Consider the following 16438-nt stretch of genomic DNA (forward strand, 5'->3'; position numbering starts at 1 on the left):
CCAAGACATCCCAATACTCAAACTCAATGGGTGAAAAGAGGAAAAAGACGTGAATGACAATATTAAACCACGAGACCCAAATCCGGAATACAACAAAGGTCGGGTCAAAATCAGAATCGCTATATAAGAAAATTTAGTTCAAGTCGATTTTTTTGCCACTAATTCTTGATTTAAGCCTAGTCCTTGGGGAACCGTCCAATTCATATCGAATCCATGAGTTAGTAGACCCACCTGTTTATTTAATTTTTAATTAGTAAATATATATTTTTTAAAAATATAACAAAAATAGGAAATATGTACATATTTGTTTGGTATATTTACTAACAATTTTAAAATTAATTAAGAAATTATGTGGTTATTCTTAAAAGAATAAATTAGATTGGTAATTTTTATATTTTAACTCGTGTTATTTTTGTCCTTACAATTTTAATTTGCTCAATTTTAATTATGAATTTATAATTTTGTCTTAATTTGATCCAATTGTTATAATTGCTAGTTTTTTTTATTTTTTATTATTGAAAATATACACCTGAGTAGCATCTATTATAATTTTATAGACAAAATTACAAATTTGTTCAACTCAATAAGTTAATATCAGCCAGCTCAATAACTATTTTCTTTTAAAAATCTTAACTAACATTATCAGTTGCACCAAATTGATACAAAATCTAAAATTGAAGGTCAAAATCAAACTAATTAAAATTACAGAGATCAAATTGACACAAGAGACAAAATACGGGACTATCAATATAATTTACCCTTCTTAAAATATGGCTAATACTGATTGTATCAATATTAAGATATATTTATATTTGAAATACTATTTAAGACCTGATCAGGTTAGAACTTGAATAAAAAATTGATGACTTATTATAAATATTTAATAATTATAAATTTAAATTTGATCAACTTTCATTTAATTTTTTTCATAATCAAATTACGTTGTTTGATAATTATAATTTATAGTTCCAATTTTTCTTTGTATTTTTTAAAAAATATTTTAAAATTAGATATAATTTTAATTTCTTTTGAACTTTTCTTTTCAATCTCAAATTAGTTATAACTTGAATTATATATAATTTGTTTTTGACTTCTCATTTACAAAAACTAACAATGAACATAAATTGTTTTTTAAACATTGTAAAATATAAATAAAGATATATATTATCTATAGCGATCCCGGATTTACCCTTGTTGTACAGTGATCCGGACATGTGTCTGTGGATGATAGTAGTGGATTATTACCTGGTGTACATCCTTTCTTACTTCGTATTTGAGTTATAGGATGTGTTGGGCAGGTTTGTTACAGGTTGGTTGAGTTTAGAAACCAAAACTAGTTGCCCAGATTTTGACCTGTCCACTCGAGCGGGGTTTTTGGCGCTCGAGCGGGAATTGCACCCATCCAGTATTTCCTGTGCAGTGTTCGACGCTCGAGCGTGGGATTGGCCGCTCGAGCGTGGGATTGTGTGAGTGCCGCTCGAGCGGGGAGTTGGAAGCTCGAGCGGGAGACCTAGTTCTGTAAAAGTTCTGGGAGTGTGTATCCGCCGCTCGAGCGGGATTGTTGACGCTCGAGCAGGAGTCTGTGAGTGACGCTCGAGCGGGGAGTTGGACGCTCGAGCGGGGCAACTTTTATATAAAGCCGAGATCCGACTTTTGGATCACTTTTTCAAGATCTTTTCTCTCTCTTACTTTTCCAAAAAGCCATTTTCAAAGCTTCTCACTCTAAAGTCGGCCCTTCTCTCTTAGATTTGATCTAGTAGGAGTTGTTTGCTCACTTTTGGTCTTTACGAAAGTTGTGTTGATCGTCGAGGGCTACATTTTAATCTGAAAATTTCGGGATTTGGAGCACGTTGGGTTTTGTCATCTTCTCCCTTGGAGCTCCAACTTTGAGGTAGGAATATCCTACTCCTCTCTATGGATCTTGTCTTTAATTTTTAGTATTTTGAGATGTTGGGGTTGGTTTGGTAATTTTGTGAAAGTTTGGGGCTTTTGTGTAATTTTACAAAAGTTGGGGTTTTATTTATAATAAACCTAGATGCATGTTTGGCATAGGGAAATGGAATAAATGTTGAATCATTGATGAAAATGGGACCTTAAGGGTTGTAATGGTAATTATGGAAAATGACCTAATTACATTGTTTGATTAATTGGGATAATTAATTGTGAGAAATGAGGAAATGAAATGGAATTGTTGAGATTGGGAATGCATGGGGTAAAAGGGTGTAGTTGGATTATTTATCACTCACCTAGTTGGAATGTTGATTATATATCCATTGTTGCATTTATTTTCTGTATAGAAATAACTGCTTTGGGCTATGGGTGGAGGATAGTCGTGATTCTTGTAGACAATGCATGATGATTAGGCAAACAGAAACTAATCACTGGAACGAGTCATTGAGTATGATGATTGAAAGAACACGTTAAATTTATGTGTTGTGTGATGATGTGTATAATTATTGTTTATATGTATTGTGTTGTGTTGGAGGAGATAGGGGATGTACTCCACGGTTTAGAGGAAGATAGGGGATGGACCTCTAAACCGGATGTTGTTGGGAGGAGATAGGGGATGGACTCCGTAGATAGAGCTCATATGCTTATCTAGTGATGTATTGACAGAGCTCATATGCTTGTCATTGGAAGTGTGATAGTGCTCATATGCATATCTGTGGAAGTGATGATATAGCTTGTATGCTTATCTGTTGTTGTGTGATATAGCTAGTATGCTTATCTGTTATGAAATGGGAAGTGTTTGATATGAGTTACTGTCTCATATGAGTTGTTGGCCAGGTTCTGAGCCATGGTTGTAAATTGAGAATTGAAAGGAATTGGAAAATGAATGGTAATATGGACTTATATGTCATGAAAATGTAAAGTGTGATAAAGGAAAGTATCAGTGTTGGCCATCTATCAACTGCTAATCTTTTAGTCATTGTTCATGGTTGGTTTAGTGTATTTCTACTGGGCTGTGGCTCACCCTATATGGGAATATCATTTTCAGGTACAAGTATCATGCCACCTCCAAGGACATAGCTTGGGAGGCTAGATGGAAGCAGATTTTTGCTGTTTAGTTTCTTTTGATGTATTACATGTATATTCAAGCCAAGGGCTTATGTGTAAATGAGTTAGCACTCTTTTGTTGTAACCAAGTGTTAACTTGGAAAGCTATAAGCCCGTAAGGCATTTGCTTTTGATGATTAACATGTAATACTTTTGTAAAGAACTACTCTGATGGATAGAAGAATGTTTATCTTTATTAGCAATGCATGTCTATATTGATGGGTTTAATGTGTTATTTTGAGGGCGTTACATTATCAACAATAATAATAACAAAATATATTTTTATTTATCATGGGACATCTCACCACTACATTAATAATGGACATTAATAATAAAACTCATTACAATAATACAGTAATAATATATCAGATGATAAATAATATGTGATTACAATAATTTTTTATAGTTATACAAAAGTACCCAAAATGATATATATAAAAAATAATATATGATCCATATTCAATTTTTATATAGTAAAATTCATACTTAAAAAAAATAATATATGATCCATATTCAATTTTTATATAGTAAAATTCATACTTAATCTCAACCACACATTAGTTTTCTAAATCAATTCATCACCAAAACTATTTACTATTCTATTAAGTAATATTCACATTTTCAAAACTCACACCCAAACAATACTCTGACCGTGCTCATCATCATCCTTATTGTTGCCATGTTCATCACCTCCACTAACCACTATGCAACTCTGGTATAGTTTTTTTTTCTTTGCAAATTTAAAAAGACAATGTTGAGGAAATAAAAAGGTACCGTTAGAGTTTTAAAGAATTAAAATAAAAAATGAAAAAAAATTGTGTGGTTTTAGTTTTTCTTATTCCATATATGGGTGATAAATTTTTTTTTTTAAATCTATAAATTACGGAGCATTGTTCATTATTTAAAATTTTATTTATTGCTGGGCAAGTCAATTAAATGTTTTTAATTTTTTACAAATAAAAAAAATTGAAAATTTTGTTTAAAATTTTTTTAAAAAATGGCCAAATCATAAAAAATAATATAAGACGCCATATCCTATTAAAAAAACTCATAACTGTATTATCAATTTACATATATCAAAAATAATAATAAAAACAATATAAAAAATACACAAACATCCTCCAAAAAAATAAAAATGAAAGTTCAAATTAACTCCCAAAACAAAAATAGTTAAACAGATATATATATATATATATATTATCAATTTAGTTGGAAAAAAAAAAGTCATATAGACCAAAAAAAATACTCACAAGAAAATAGAAATTTACAAAAAAAAATAAATAAATAAAAAATATAAACAAACATACTTGAAATAAGTTTGGACTATTAACAAAAAGAAAGACTAATCTTTGCATCATTACATTTAGAGAGGAGTTGGCTGGGCTAAAAAAAAAAGATCAAATATTGGTTATTCTAAAGAGAAAATTATATTGAATTTTTAATTTGATTGAGTTTTAAAATCTTAGTATTTATATTATTTTCAGAAAGGATGAGGGTGGCTTACCATGATTTTGAATTTTCAAATTCAAAATCATAGATAATTAGTGCCTTTATTATTTTTTTATTTGAATTATTTCGATCGATATTATTTTTGAAAAGAGTAAGTGTGACTTATTATATTGTTTTGAATTTTAAAATTCAAAATCATAGATAATTATAGCCTTTTTTTGTTTTTGATTTTTTGACTTAAGGAAATAACAAATAGATTTTTTTTATTTCTTTAAAAATTAACAAAATTAATTTGAGAGTTTAGAGTTCCCACAATCAATATTCTTAAGAAGTCCATTTTCCTTATATAATACTAGCCTGTCAACCTGAGCTATGCACGAGATAATTATAGTTATTATATTTATTTTAGATTTTTTTTAATATATAAATTATGCTTTTTAAGATTTTTTATAAAAATAATTTAACAATTTTTATCACTAACCATAGTGTGTGAGAGAAGTTGAAAAAGGTAATGCAGTAACTATACACAGATTGTATCTATAATTATTTGTATGAGGAGATTTTAAATGCTGATAAGGGAATTTTGACCAAATCAATAAATGTAGGCATGTGGAAAGACATGTGAATTGAAAAAAGTTAATAAATGTTAATCAGAGAATTTTGACCAAATCAATAAATGCTGAGTTTTTTTTTTTAATAAAAAATTTAGAAAATTCAGATTGAGATATTGAAGCTCCCACAGGTGTTGGGGGTTAAAAACCCCTTTTTACTTAATATATAGTAAGTATAGATAGATAGATAGATATAGATATTTATATTTTTTTTAGATATTTATATTTGTTAAAAATAAAAAAAAATAAAAAAGTTAAAAAGGATGTGTATATAGGAGAAGTCAAAAAGACTTTGGAGAATTTAATAAATGCTGAGCTAAAACAAAAATTTTAATTAATGGAAACCACAATTTAATGAGCCAAGACACACGCACATATATATATATATATATATATATATTTTACATGTGGAATACACGCAGACATCATAATACCGAGCTATGCACGGGATAATTATAGATATTTATATTTGTTTTAGATTTTTTTTAATATATAAATTATGCTTTTAAAGATTTTTTATAAAAATAATTTAGCAATCTTATCACTAATCATAGTGCATGGGAGAAATTGAAAAGGGTACTGCAGTAACTATATACGGATTGCATCTATAATTATTTGTATGAGGGGATTTTAAATGCTAATTAGGAGATTTTGACCAAATCATGTGGAAAAACATATGGATTGAAAAAAGTTAAAAAATGTTGATAAGGGAATTTTGACCAAATCAATAAATGCTGAGTTTTTTTTTTAATAAGAAATTTAGAAAATTCAGATTGAGATATTGAAACTCTCACAGGCCTTGGGGTTAAAAATCTCCTTTTGCTTAATATATAGTATAGATACTAACCTATCACCCGTGCTATGTACGGAATAATTATAGATATTTATATTTGTTTTAATTTTTTTTTAATATATAAATTATGTTTTTAAAGATTTTTTATAAAAATAATTTAACAATCTTATCACTAACCATAGTGTACAAGAGAAATTAAAAAGGCTACTATAATAACTATGCACGGGCTGTATCTATAATTATCTGTATGAGAAAATTTTAAATGCTAATCAGGGATTTTGACCAAATCAATAAATGCAGGCATGTGGATTGAAAAAAGTTAAAAGTTAATAAATGCTGATCAAGGGATTTTGACCAAATCAATAAATGCTGAGTTTTTTTTTTTTTTTTAAATCCAAAATTTAGAAAATTAAGAGTGAGAGATTGGAGCTCCCACAAGACTTGGGGTTTAGAAACCTCATTTTCCTTAATATATTTACAATTATCTATATATGTGAATTGCGATCTTTAAATATCTTTTTATTTGTTTATTTAAATGTTTTCTTTTTTTCCTTTTTTATATTATATTAAAGTTAATATTTTGATAATAATCATATGTATTGGACTTTTCAATGAATTAAATGTCTTCTTTTTTTATTATATTATATTAAAGTTTAATATTTTGATAATAATCATATATGTTGGACTTTTCAAAAAAAAAAATTATACTTGTTCTTAATGCATTAAAGTGTTATTATGAGGGATAGTAATCATATGTGTTAGAACTTTTCAATGAATTCATATGTGTTGGATTTTAAAGAATTTTTTTTATGCTTGTTTTTAATGTATTAAAGTGTTATTATGAGGGTAAGAGTTGGGAGTTGGGAAAAGTTAATAAATGCTAAGTTTTTTTTTTTTTTAAATCAAAAAATCAGGAAATTTAGATTGGGAGATTGAAACTCCTACAAGGCTTGAGGTTAAAAATCATCTTTTACTTAATATATAGTATAGATATAGATTTCAGTTTATTTCTTACCAAACTTTACCACTTTTAATGAAAAATAGAACATAAATTTGGTTAGAATTTTTTTTTAACATCTCTTACCATTTCCCGCCAACTTATCCAAAAAAAAAAACAAATAGCAAATTTCATATTCTCACCAAATGCTTCCATCCAAACAGGGTCTAAGTCCCACTTTTTTGGTCCTGTTTGGTAGAGCTGTGGAAAAGTGTTTACCTTATGCTTAAACAGCTTATAACTTATAACTTTGAACATAAGCTAATTTCTGACTTATAAAAAGCATCTCCTGTTCCACTCAAAGAATAAACTGATTTCTGACTTCCAAAAAGTTATAAACTATAAGTTAAATTAAACACGTCAAAATAACTTAAATTAAGCTAAAAGTTAAAATAAGGAGCTTTTAAGCTGCAGCAAGGCCTTTAACTCTACCTCCATTTCCACCTCCCCTCTGTTTCACTCTCCTCCCCCCATTGAGAGAGAGGGCTAGTAGAGACCATGAGGGTGCGCCAAACACTTTAAAATGCGCACTCCACTGACTCTAACACAGCTCAATACCCTTCGCTTTAGATCCTAATCTTCGAACACCAGTTTCTTTGCGAGAATCCATCAGAGTTTGTTCAAGCAATATCAGATTTTGAGGTGAATATTTTGTTCTTTTTAATCATCTGGGTATCTTCCAAACACAAATCTTTGATGGGTTTTACTTTTTTTTCAAATATTTGTTTGTATTGGTGGAATAATTGGATTGGGTTATTGAGTATATCTCTTGTTTTAACCGTTTGATGTAATTTTTTTTTTTTTTTTTTTTTTTGTATTTTTTCCCCCTTCTGTTAATATGTGGGTTTGTAATTAATTGACTATTGGGATTTTAGGAATGGTTTGGTTTACTAATAATTGTTAGTGTGTTTTTTTTAATTATTAATTATTTGGTGTTTATTTTTTATTGTTTTATTCGATGGCTTTGGAACGGTTTTATTTTTTATTTTTTGTTTTCCTGATCATTTGGATGTTTGCTTAACAGTCCTCTTGGTAAGTTAGGTAAGGAACGAAAGGAAAAGATTATGGTAGTGAGGAAAATAAATAATTGCGGTTTCTCACATTATGTTTGGATGAACATGATAGAAAGAGGACTCTATTTGGTGTTCTTTTTTCTTTTTTCCTTTTTAATTTTTAATTTAGATGGACAATTTAGGTATTATAAAATTTTTACCTTTCTCACTAAATGGCACCAAGTTTGGTGAAATATAGAACATGAGTTTTAAAAGACTTCACTTTCTCTCAATTTCTTCCTTTCCCATCATTTTGCCTCTCCTCATTCATCCAAACAAGTGATAAGAATTTTGTTCTCACCATTTCTTTTCTTTTATAGTCAAACCCCTCAATCCAAATGGGATATGGTTTTGGTTTTATTTCTTTGGGGGTATTTGGTGTTTATAGTTTTGCTGGATTGGTTTTAGGAATTAATGGCGAAAAAAGTTAAGAAGAAAGCCCGAAGTGGTCATACAGAGAAGCGAGTTTCTACCCTTCCTCAGAAAACTGAACCTGTCGCCCAGCAAAGCATTCCAAGCACTGATGATGGATTTTCAATCATAAAAGAGAGGAAAGTGTGTTCCCATCTTGATAAGGGTATTGATTTAGCTAAATTTTCTTCAAGAATAAGGTCTATAGAACATATTAGATGTGAAGATTGCAGAGAAGGTGTGGTTGATAATTGAGCAAGTAAGGGAAGGGGCAAGCAGGTGAAGAAGAAAGGGGGAGGTTCTGTGGACAAGAAACCCGAGTCTAAAGCAATTTGGGTTTGTTTGGAATGTGGTCATCTTTCATGCGGGGGGATTGGATTCCCAACAACCCCTCAAACCCATGCAGTTCAGCATGCCAGGCAAACTCGTCATCTGTTGGCTATCCAATTTGAAAACCTTCAACTACACTAGTGCTTCCCTTGCAATACACTTATTCCAGTTGAAAAATTGGAGGAAAGTGGTGAACAGAAAGGTCCGCTGTCAGATATTGTGAAGCTGGTAAAGGGGCGATCATTTCAAGGGGCCTTAGTGGATGTTGAGGATGTTTATTTTGGGAGTGGCAGTGTTATAAGTGAGATAAAATCAGAAAACACCATTGTAAGTAGTTTGGATGGAAAAAGTGGTTATGTGGTCAAAGGCTTGGTTAATATTGGTAATACTTGCTTCTTTAATTCAATCGTGCAGAATCTCTTAGCAATGGAGAGATTACGGAATCACTTCTTGGAATTGGATGAGTCTAAATCCCCTTACCGTTTCTTTAAAGAAGCTCTTTATTGAAACTAGTCGAGAGGCTGGCTTGAGAAATCTGATAAATCCAAAATCCTTTTTCGGGTGTGTTTGTGCCGAGGCTTCCCAATTTAGGGGGTATCAACAGCATGACAGTCATGAGTTGCTTCGTTGTTTACTTGATGGGTTGTGTGCTGAAGAGTTGAATGCAAGAAAACAGACTACTTCTCTGGAAAATGGGATTTCCTCAAATCTAGGTCCTACTTTTGTTGATGGCATCTTTGGGGGCCAACTATCCAGTACTGTTTCTTGTTTGGAATGTGGGCACTCTTCAACAGTGTTTAAGCCATTTCTAGATCTCTCACTCCAGTACCAACTAAGAAACCCCCATCTAAAAGGGCCCAACCTATTTCTCGAGCCAAGAAACCAAAACCGCCTCCAAAACAAAGTGGAAGGATTCGTCCAAAGCTTAATAGGGATGCAGATTTTGTAGCATCTGAAAGTGTTTCAGTTCCGTCAGCTGGTGGTTCATCTTCTTGCCAAGTAGAATCTACCGTGCCTGTCAAAGAAAAAGTGGGAGATGCTTTGGTCGATTATACACTGTTTGAATCCGTTGGCCCTAGTACAGTGGCAGATAAAAAGAGTTCAGTTTCATCAAATCTCGACTGCTGAAGAGTTTGAAAAGAATACATTCCTCAAGAATGTCATGGATAAAATAGAGGCTTCAGTTGACAATTTAGCATGGTTGGATTACCTGGAACCAGATCCTGTGTCAAATGACAATGATACAGATTCAAAACCTAACGATATTGCAGCAATTTATGATTCAGGAAAACAATATGGTGCTCAAAACGATGCCTTGTTACAGGATGGCATAGAATCTAGCAGGCAGATCCATTCTCTTTGTATAGTAGAAACAGCAGGTTCATTGGACAATTTGGCATGGTTGGATTACCTTGAACCCAATACATTATCAGATGATCGTGTTATGGCTTCCAAAGTTAACGATGCATTAGTAGTCCAAGATTCTGGAGGCAAGGATGGTTTAGGGAATTCTTTTAAAAATGACCTCCCATTACCGGTCCAAGATTCTGAAGTTCTGTTGCTTCCTCAGAAAGAAGAAACTTCAACTAGTGGTGAGATATTGAGAGAAGGTGTCATCGTCAGCTGTTGGCTGTGAACCAGATGCATTGGACTTTGATGGCTTTGGAGACTTATTTGATGAGCCAGAAATTGCTGCAGGGCCCGATGTAAAACCCTTGTCAAGTGTGAGTAATTTTCCGGCAAACGAAATTGCAGAAACTGGTTTCTTAGATGGAAATAGCAGTGAGTCTGATCCAGATGAAGTCGATAATAGTGATTCTCCAGTGTCCATAGAGAGCTGTTTGGCGTATTTCACGAAGCCAGAGCTTCTCTCCAATGAACATGCTTGGCATTGTGAAAACTGTTCAAAAGTTCTTCGTGAGCGAAGGATGAAATCAAGGGAAAAGAGGCAGAAAGCTACATCCAAGATTCAGGTAAGCGGGGTTGAGGATAGTATTCAAAGTGCTCCAAGTGCAACTTATAAATATAAGCACGTCTCTGAATTCAATGCTGCACAAACCAGACCAAATAAGCAGATAAATGCTGAATTCAATAATGGGATATCAGATCGGAATAGTTGCGACTTTCAAATAAATGTGACAGAATTCTGACTAGAACTACATAATACAAGAGTATCGTACTTATAAAGGATAATCTCAGAAAATATAAAGAACACAAACATAGATTTGTACCAAGTAGAAAACTTATACAGAAAACAAATTTCGTAAAATAATAATCTGCAACAATATTATCAGATTCTAATAAACAAAATCATGAATAACCAAAAATTACGGTTAAAGACAACATAATAAGAAATAGAATTTGACTCAAACATAGTGTAAGAGGGGCTAATTTGAGCCCACTAAATTATTTAGGCCCAATAGCCCAAGATTAGTGGGCCCGAATTCATCGCAAGTCCAAGAATCGGTGGGCCCAGATTTATCGCCATTAAACGGATTGAATCGCTCTAAGCCTCGAAAGGGTTCGGATCCACGAACCTAGAGACTTACTCGGGCCCGGACTCGAAAGGGTATTAAGCGAGCCTAGAGATCCGAGGCACTCGGACTCGAAAAGATTCGGACCCACGAATCTAGAGATCCGAAGTACTTGGCTTCGAACGGATTCAGACGCAATCTAGAAGTCGCTCCGTTAATGAGTCCCAGAACACTTGCGGGCTCGGAGCTTTCCGGGATCTACGCACCAGAACCATGGGCGTAATGGAGTTCGAACAAAGGACCCGATCCCGAGGACGGTGAGTGGAGATAAATTCACTCTTCGGTTAAACTAGCCTATACCCGGGTCGAGGTGGCACGACCCCGGGGGGTCCATGAGACTCGGCAATATTTTGCGGCAGGACGTCCTCTGGGACTACCCCTGACCCTTTGGGATGATTGGGGATCATTGGTTAGGTGTGGCTAAGAAGAAGGGTTCGCCGAGGGAGTGATCTCCTCTTCGGGGTTTTCTCATCCTCGGAGAAGTCACCTCCTCGGAGAGGTCACCTCCTCGGACAAGGTGGTTAGAGAAAATATCTCCCATGTGCCTTGCACATGGGCTCCATCCTACATCATGAGGTGCCTATAAATAGCACCCACCCATAGCTTTACAGGGGATGGATTTTGGAGATTTTTAACTCTTGGGAAAGAACTAATTTCCCTTCTCCATTATCAACCTTGAGAGTGAAAGTGGGAGATCCATGGGAGAGCCTTGCCATTATTCTATTCTCTAGCCATTTTGCCTTCTTCTTCACCCAATCTCTTATCTCCATCATCTCCTTTGTTGTCGTGTTCCTAAGTTGAGATTATTGAAGAATCTAAGCCTCTCATCATATTCTAGAGAATTCGAAGTTGTTCTTCAAGGATCTTTGAAGATCTTCGAATTTTCCAACTCCTTTCTTGAACCCTCTCCTACATTTTTGGCGACTCCACTGGGGAGGCGGATTGGTTAATGGTCTCAACGAGATCTGGAATCCACACAACTCCAACAAGGATGGCGGGAGAAGATGATGTTCACCAACAAGGATCCTCTAATGGTGGTGATGACAGAACCATAGCTCCAGATCAACCACTTTTGCTTGAAGCCATTCAAGGACTTCAGAATACTCAGCAAGAGATTCTTACCACTCTTCAGAATCTCACTCACACCATGTTGGTGATGAGTTCCAACTTTGCACCGGCGCCAAACGGAGAAGTAGGCCCCAATCAGCCTATGGCTCATGGCAACACGGCCACAGTAACACATGCTCAAACCACAGTAGGCGGCGGCAGTTTGCCCATGCCCGGGCTCCATGGCGTGCCGAGCCAAGATCCAATGGTGACTAGGGGAGTTTCTGGTGTAATGAACGGCACTCCAACGACTGTTGGTGTCCAGGAAAACATAAGGAGCACGATGGCACAAAAGGGAGCTATGCCCGTACCTAATCTTGTTACGCCGCCAGTGAATGTTACCCAAGCACCAAGCGGGCCTCCTTTGGTACCAACAACAAATCTGCAAGCACAACCCGGTATAGCGGCGCCGTGCGGTGGACTCTATGGGCCTCAATTCAATATCCCATCACCAACTGGCTTGTCTATAGGTGCTGATGGCCAGTATCGTCAAATGTCCTCACCAATGATGAATTCGCAGCACCAGAATGGCCAAGACGCCCCTAGCTCAGTCTTCGGGTACATAAGCCAAGTCCCGGGAATACCACCATCAAACTCTCTCCCTCAACAGTTTCTCACTCTCGCCGATGTGCAGGCCATGTTCGATCTCGAACGGGGCAAGAGGACCTTACCCTCTTTGCCTGATCCAGACATCAAGCCGCCTTACCCCATTGAAATGCTGAGTTATCCATACCCTGAGGGGTATACAGTGCCAAAGTTCATCAAGTTCGACGGCAAACAAGGAAATGCCCGAGAACATGTTGTGCGATTCATCGAGACTCTAGGTATTCATGGTTCAAACCACATCCTCCGACTGAGAGAATTCTCTAAGTCCCTCACCGACCGAGCATATAGTTGGTATGTTAATTTGGCCCCAAACTCTGTCCGAAGTTGGGAGGAAATGGTTAACAAATTCCACTCCAAGTTCTTTCAAGTGGCGGAGAAGGTGACCACACTTACATTGTGTAAAGAGAAGCAACAAGAAAGTGAAGACATCCTTGACTACGTCAAAAGGTTTCAGGACAAGGCTGTGGATTGTCATGAAGCAGTTGAGGAGAGTTATCTGGTTCAAATTTGTCTAGAAGGGGCATTGAGCAGGTACAAAATGTTTCTAATTAATCACAAGCTACCCACCTTCTCGGCATTAATAGAAGCAGCTCGGAACATTAGCATTCCTCAGGCTCAGGAGTCCGGATTTAAGGCCAGTTACAAGACTAGTTTCAAATCGTCTCGTGGACCTATTGTTGCTGCTGCCTCTGCCCCAGATACCCGAAATTCACAAGGAGGAGGTCATAGAGGCCAGAAGAGAAAGCAATATAATGGTGAAAAGGGGAATGTTTCTTATCCATGTGGAATCGAGGAAGTGAAAGCTCTAGTTAAGGAATGGGTGGCTGACGGAGAGCTAAAATTGCCTTATGTTGAAGAAATGCCATCAAAAAAGGACCGTGAGAGCCCTGAATTCTGTGTCTACCATCGTACATTGAAACATCCGACAGAGAAGTGTTGGACTCTCAGGAAAATCTTCAGAGATAAAGTCGAGGCAGACGAATTGAGGTTCAAAAAGCAAGGGACTCAAGACATCCGAGAACAACCATATCCTCAACACCGAGACAAGGGCAAGAATGTTGCTATGATAGCTTATGAAGGCCCGATGATCGAGGCTATCGCCAATCTCGATGACGATGATTGTTATCTGGACGACATCCTCGAGCCAGAGGGTGAACAAGTTTACTATGGAAGTGCTCTCAATCCAGAGGGCAGAACATTTATGACTCATGGCGAAGATCCCTTTGATCCAGAAGGAGGAGAAGAGTACTACGGAAGAGGAGGACACCATCTTTATGTGGCATCTTATTTTGAAGAGACCGAGGAGATGGTCAACTACGAGCCTCCAAGAGTGGAAAAAGATCCGGATCACTATGCCAAAACCTTGCAAGACTGTGTAAAGTTCAAGCAGTTCTTTGACCAGCTTGGACTTTCCAAGGAGGCAAGAACAGAAATCACCAAGTCTATCATTAATATAGCCGAGGCACACCATGAGGAATGCATGTCGACTGAGGGATCTATCCCGAGGAAGGCAAAAGAGCAATCTAGTGCCATTACTTTCTCTGAGGTTGATCGGAAGTATCCTTTTTCTCACAACCGCCCGCTTTATGTGACTGCTTTTATTAACAGGGTTGAGTTCAAAAGGGCCTTTCTAGATAGTGGAGCCTCTATCAACATTATGACTCGCGCTACTCTAGAAAAGGCCGGAATCTCTGAAGAACGCATTGTGAAGCAGCCGATAGTCATCACTGGTTTCAGTGGAGAAAGGAGAGTTACTATCGGATGCGTAATAGTTGATTTAGCCGTCGGAGAGATTCGCTCGGCCACCAAGTTCCATATTATCGATTCCGAGGCAAACTACCACATCATCCTAGGGAGGACCTGGATGCATAGACATGGGGCTATACCATCAAGTTATCATCAGTGTGTTAAGGCTAAATGGGGAAAGAAGACGGTGACAATTCAGGCTACAGAAAGGCCTTTCGAGATCTATGAAGCTCATTATTCTGATGCCATCTACTTCACCGAACTGGCTGTCGAAGAAGTTCCCACCACCTCTAAGCCTCAGGGGGTCAAAATTCCTCGTTGGGAGGATATCAAAGATGACAAGGAGCCGATGGCAGAATCAAGTAAGCGGGCGGTGTCTAGACCAAAAAGTCCGCCTATTCCTCGGAAGGTGATGAAAGTCCGAGAAGGAGGCAAGATGGTGTACTATTTATGAAGGTGCGGGGAGTCGGTTTCTTTAGTCACCGACTCCGAGTCAAAAGAAGAGCCTCCTGACAATGATATAGTAATAAAGCCTGAAGTAGCTCCAGAATGCATGCAAGATGGGCCGAAGCCTCAGCCTGAACAACTTATTGAAATAGATTTAAGTGATGGACAAGATGCACCGAGGCCGGTATTCGTAAGTTCGAGCCTTAGCCCAGATAAAGACGAGGTCAAATCTATCAGAGCAATGCCTCCCCCGCATTCTCAGAAGGAGTTAAAGAAGTTCCTCGGGAATGTGTCTTATATTCGGAGGTTCATCCCAGCACTTGCAGAGATCTCTGCCCCTTTCGGTTCATTGTTAAAAGGAGATGCCAAGTTCGAGTGGAACCAGGAGCACCAAAAGGCCTTTGAGAGAATCAAGGCAGCCTTGACCTCGCCTCAGACCATGATAGCCCCGCAGCCCGGGATACCTCTAATGTTGTACTTAATTTCAACCCCCAAGTCCATAGGGGCATTATTGGTCCAAGATATAGATGGAGCAGAACGCCCGGTGTATTACATCGGCCGGAAGATTCGAGGAGCAGAAGTCCGATATACTCCGATAGAGAAACATTGCTCAGCTTTGGTATTCACCCTTCCGGAGGACTGGAGAGGAGAAGTCCTCGAACAACTCAGAAGCAAAGTTGGAAAATTGACTATGGCCAAGCTTGCCCAATTCATAATTATTCAAGGTGAACTTTATTTCCGAGGAGGTACCGGATTCCTAGCCTGGTGTGTTGGCCAACAAGAAGCAAGTTTCCGACTACAACAGATCCATGAAAAGTCTTGCGGGGATGTGGATATCAGTCTGTACAGAAAGATCCAAAGACATAGCTATGATGGTGCATGATGGCCACAACCCGAGCAGCTGGTGAAAGCTTTCCAAATGATCTTGCAACTCTAGGGGCAAATTTCAACATTCCGTGAAAGAAGTCTACCTATGACATTTACAGTTTGCATTTACTGCATTGTGCATGAAGTTCTATCTTTCTTATGTTATGAAAAAATTTTATTTCCTCTATATTATGTATCTCCATTAAAAGTTATTTTCTCTACATTGTATATTTTCATTGTGTTATGTTGCTTGAAACAGTTTTCAATTTTTGTTGCCCCTCAAAGAAAAAAAAGGGAATGGTAGACTCAGTTACCAACCTGAAGGGAGTTTTCTTGACACAGTAGAAGTATACTTCCACTCGGACCTCCGAAGAATAGCCCTTACTTCCATCAATGCAAGCTTCGAGGGTCTTTCTTATTGAAGTAGAGTG

General features: G+C 36.5%; 1 pseudogene across 1 annotated transcript; it reads left to right on the top strand.

The window, feature by feature from the left end:
• The first annotated feature begins 7411 nt into the window (after positions 1 to 7411).
• On the top strand, positions 7412 to 10978 carry LOC145795097 (ubiquitin carboxyl-terminal hydrolase 2-like; annotated as a pseudogene). The gene is made up of 2 exons (XR_014335320.1): positions 7412 to 7549; positions 8368 to 10978. The product of XR_014335320.1 is annotated as a ubiquitin carboxyl-terminal hydrolase 2-like (transcript).
• The last annotated feature ends 5460 nt before the right edge of the window (positions 10979 to 16438 follow it).

Source organism: Camellia sinensis, chromosome 7 (assembly GCF_055761805.1).
Source record: "Camellia sinensis isolate YWXY chromosome 7, ASM5576180v1, whole genome shotgun sequence".
NCBI classification, from domain to species: domain Eukaryota; kingdom Viridiplantae; phylum Streptophyta; class Magnoliopsida; order Ericales; family Theaceae; genus Camellia; species Camellia sinensis.